The sequence below is a fragment of the Mandrillus leucophaeus genome, unplaced genomic scaffold, assembly GCF_000951045.1.
Source record: "Mandrillus leucophaeus isolate KB7577 unplaced genomic scaffold, Mleu.le_1.0 Scaffold255, whole genome shotgun sequence".
Taxonomy (NCBI): Eukaryota; Metazoa; Chordata; class Mammalia; order Primates; family Cercopithecidae; genus Mandrillus; species Mandrillus leucophaeus.
The window spans coordinates 1103589-1108453 of NW_012102643.1; the positions used below are offsets into that span (position 1 = coordinate 1103589).

The 4865-nt window shown below is 44.6% G+C and overlaps 1 protein-coding gene across 1 annotated transcript in view; it reads right to left on the reverse strand.

Annotated features, from left to right (window-relative positions):
• Nucleotides 1–2649, reverse strand: part of EYA2 (EYA transcriptional coactivator and phosphatase 2) — a 229198-nt gene extending 226549 nt beyond the window's left edge. The window contains exon 1 of the mRNA XM_011983749.1: nucleotides 2554–2649. The gene's annotated coding sequence lies outside the window, so the exon portion shown is untranslated. The remainder of the gene's footprint in view (nucleotides 1–2553) is intronic.
• Between the last annotated feature and the right edge of the window lie 2216 nt (nucleotides 2650–4865).

Here is a 4865-nt window from a genome sequence, read left to right on the forward strand (position 1 = left end):
AATCAGCTTCTCAGCAGAATTGATGGAAACCAGAAAGCAATGGAATTTCATCTGCCAATGTGGAATTCTATGCCAGCAAAAAAAAAAAAAAAAAAACTTCAAAATAAAGACAAAATCAAAACGAAACAAACCAAAATTAAGAAAGTTTGCCATCAGTAAACCTGCACTAAAAAAGAATGTTCTGGAAGCATGAAAATTCAGCAAAGATAAAGAACAACGTAAAAGGGTAAATATGTGCAGCAGGAGGATAGATAAATATAATCAACATGTTTTAAGGACCTTGCATTTTCTTGGAAATGATAAAAGTACTAATTTATAGTAAAGTGTTAGATATATCAAGGATGTATCCTATAATATTTAGGGTAACCACTTAAAGAATAATAATAAATGTAAACATTTCATATACATATATTACATTAATTACAGTATATGCAAACAGAATAAATACAACACTTGAGAGACAAAGATCACCAGACTGACTTTAAAAAACTAACTACAAGAGACCCCTTTTAAATATTACAAGAGACCCCTTTTAAATATAAAGACATACTAAGGTTCAAAGCAAGGATTCAATAATATGAATACAACACAAAAGAAAGCTGGCATTACCCCAAGTAGATTTTAAAATAAAAACCATTATTAGAGATGTACAGGGACACACAGTAATGATAAAATAATCCACCAATATATGATAATTCAAAAGTTTATTTTTTCCAAAATTAATGTGCATGAAGAAAGGGACTTGACTGATTCTAGGTCTCTGTTAGATCTAGAATTAGATCTGAAAAATCTCAAATACCTATAGCAATTAAAATACCTAGAGCAATCAAAACACATCATCCTTTGGAGGCAAATAAACGAACAGCACTAACAAAGCCAAAGCTACAGAAATATTAATCTTCACAAAGTAAACATGACCCTGACTTGAGAACCTGACAACCGTTCTTTCCTGCGGGCAGCTACAGCTACAGGCACTGGTGACTTGCAGAAGCAAACTATTAGCCACAGAGTACAGGAATGTGAACAAGCAACTCAAGGCAACTCAGTTTCCAGAGTTAGTAAAACTCTTCCAAAAACTCTAGTCATGGTTCTCATTTCCCAAGCACCTATTATATGCCAGGCAATTTTCCTGATCACATTTACAGTCTCTCTTTTAATTCTCTCCACCACGCTGGGAGATAGAAGGATCTGTCCTGTATTTTCTCCAAGGCCGACTAAACACAGATTTAAGGCTGAGCAAAGTGCAGTCACCAAGAAAATGTGAAATCGTTCCTGTTTGGTGAACTTATCCTGTTCTGCCATGAAGATCTAAGAAGAAACTTTTCAAATGTCAGCGCACTCCACCGACTGATGAATGGATAAAGAAAATGTGGTATGCATATTCAGTAGAATATTATTCAGCCATGAAAAGAATGAAATCCTGTCATTTGCAGCAACGTGGATGGAACTGGAGGTCATTATGTAAGTGAAATAAGCCAACGACAGAAAGACAAATATGGCATGTTCTCAACCACATGTGGGAGCTAAAAAAGTGGATCTCATGACGATAGAGAGTAGATTGTGATTACTAAAGGCCAGGAAGGGTGGTGGGGAGGATGAAGAGAGGTTGATTAACGGGTACAAATATACAGTTAGAAGGAATAAGACCTAGTGTTCAATAGAACAGTAGGGTGACTATAATTAACAATAGCTTATCATCCATTCCGAATAGCTAGAATAAAGAGTAATTTGAATGATGCTAGCATAAAGAAAAGATTCATATTTAAGGTGATGAAATCCCAATTATGCTGCTTTGATCTGTACACATTATATGAATGCATCAAACGATCACGTGCACCCTGAGAATCCGTCCATCTATTATATACCAATAAAAAAAAACTAAACTAAACTGTAAAAAACTTCTCAGCACACAGTGAGTTTTTTGTCTTATGAACCACATTGTTTCATTATTGAATTGGAGGAGACCATGGAGGAGGGAGGCCAGTCTGTGGTGTTTGAGGCTGCCGAAGGTTTTAACCTGGACCTGATTACATTGCTCAGTTTACGGATACTAGAAATAAAAACAGCTCACACTTACAGAGCATTTACTCTGAGGTTTAAATCTCTCTGCATGCACTGGCTCATTTCATCCTATGAAGTAGGTAGAGATAAGGAGACAGGTTCAGAGATTGACCTGGCCAGTTAGTGGTAGGGCCAGGATTCTCAACCAGGTGATCTGGCTCCAGATCTGTGCTCTTAACCACAGCTTGCAAATAGCTCTGGATCACAATTTCAACTCAGGGCCCATCGAGCTCTAAAGTCTTCTAAGCTACCCAGTCAGAGCACCAGACCTGTTATCTGTTCCAGGGGTTCAAATCCCAGCTATGTCCTTGTCAGCGGTGTAACCTTGGGCACGTTATTTCACTTATCTGAGCCTCAGTTCTGTAAGATGGAGTAAATACTACCCTCCCCGCCAGGTTATTCTGAGGAAAATGAGTCAGAGAAGGCATTGGGTATTCAACAAAGGGCAGCCGAGATTATTTGCATTCGCACAGACAAAAGCTTGAAACACACTATTCGTTTCATTCCAGGTAGACACTGGAAACTGTCATGAGGATCACCCGGAAACCACTGGTTCCTATTGTGGTTTGAGGGGCAGAGTTGAGCTCTCCTGCAATTTGAGGGGAAGGCTTCCTTCACATTCTCCCTACTCCCCACCTCACAATTACCTGAAATTGGAGACCAGCTTATTCTCTATGCAGGGGGAAGGAAGAGAGAACTCAGACAGCCTTCACAGAATCTGGGGGAGGAGAAAGACGTAGCTTCCCTTTCACGAAGGGAGGGAAGGGAAAGGAAGCAAAAGCATGGAATTCATTTACAAAAAAAAAAAATTCTTTCTTTGTTGCATTGTTGCAAAACCCTGATAGCCTGGCTACTTCAGAAGAGAGCCTGAAGGAGCGGGAAGAAAGGCATTCAAGCGCCCCCACCCTCTGGCCTCCTTGGCCTGCTGCTGCCTGCAGCTTGTGCCATTTGTTACCCTTGTCACCACCCCTGTCCCTGGGGACTGGGAAGAAGTGGGGGAGCCCGAGAGATGACAGCTGGGGGGTGGGGGCAGGGGCCGCTTCAAAGGCTGGGAGGGATCAAAAGCAGATGGAGGGTCCCCAGCGGGTGGGCTGCTCACCTTTCTCCACCCCTGTGAGTGCACCAGCTACCTTGGCTGAGGACGGTGGCCCTGCCTGTTAGATGCAGAGGACAGATGGCCAGTCAGCCAAGGGGACTTTGGAGAGGGCCACTCCCAGCATCCTTCACGGGCTGAGAAATCAAAGCCTGCTGACTTCAATCACAGGCTTCTGAACAGACAGCAGCTGTAGCCCAAACCTGGACGTCTCTGGCAGCCTCCACCGGCCTCATTCAATTTCCATTCAAAATACATCTGTGAATCACAAACCAGCTTGGCTTCCCCATTTCAGGGGGTAGTTGCTCACACCAAAAGCTCAGGATCACTCTTACTTCTCCCTCTCCTCCAATCCATCTCCAGGCCTTATAAAGTTCACCTCCACAGCCATCACCCAGGTCCAAGCCACCACCCTCCCTGCCCAGGAAGACCACCGCAGTCCCCCTGCCCACCTCCCTGGGGCCACCATGGCCTCCCTCCAATTTGTTCTCTGTGCAGCGAAAGACAGCATAAATGTGAACCTGCCCCCTCACCTCATCCTTGCTTATAACCTCCGACGGCTTTCCATTGCTCTTAAGATGAAGTGAAGACTTCGGAACATAGCCTTGATCTGGCTTCTCCTCACCCAATGTCTGATTCCAGCACACTGGCCTTTCTTTTGCTCCACGCTCCCTCTTGCCACAGGGCCTTTGCACATGCTGTTCCCGCTGCCTGGAACTCCCGTCCCTCCTGCTCACCCTGCAGAGGCCTCAGTTCTGGCAGGACTTCCCCAGGCCCTCCCTGAGTGAGCGATTTCCCTCCTGCAGCTTCCACAGGCCCATGGCCCTCTCTCTCACACACCAGTCACTGGAACAGTTTTTACAGGTGTTTGTGAGTTATTTAATTGCCTAGGTCTCCCCATGACTCTCAGTCCATGTGGCTTGGCTGGGACTGACCCTACTAACAAGCTCGGAGCCTGGCAATTAACATCTCCCATTCCTCAGTCTATAGTGATTGGCTCCAGGATGGTGGTCACGTGAGCCACCTGGGGCCAATGGGAGGCCCAAGATGAACTGCTGGAGAAGAGACACTCTCTCCTGCTGCACACAAGTCCTGGAAGATGTCTACCTGGAGCCGTGGGCAGCCCCTTGCCTGCGAGACTGCAGACTGCCTTTGTGTTTTAATACAGGTGTATCACGCCCTAGGTGTTCAGTGTGAAAAATTAGAGTAGGAATCAGATGTGGGTTCAGCCAGTGAAATTCAGCAGCTGTTGTCACTTCAACAACCTTGGGGAAGAACTCCACAAGCCACAAGGGTGTGACCACAAATCCCTCCTCCTGTCCACACCTCCATCCTCCTCTACCCTGTCTCCCTTAACATGGGGAAGGTGTCATTGAATAGAAGTTGTGGGACAGGGTTGCAATGCGTTGGGAACCATCTCCCCAGATAAATAATGCAAATTCAGTTTCTTTTGCAAAGGCTAGAAGGCAGATAAATGGATCAGGAACACAGCTGACACTAAAGCCATTCACTGATTCATTCATTGAGTCAGGCTGCCCATGATTTAGAATCACTGATGCTGTTTACGTAGCACACCAAAGAGCAAAGCTTCTACTCCTTCACTAATTGATTTCATCTTTCTTCCCCTTCTCCTGTTCTTTAAGGGCCTTCTTAGACCCAGGGACTGTCTCAGGCATTGAGGATACAGTGTCCAACCAGACAGACAAGTTCC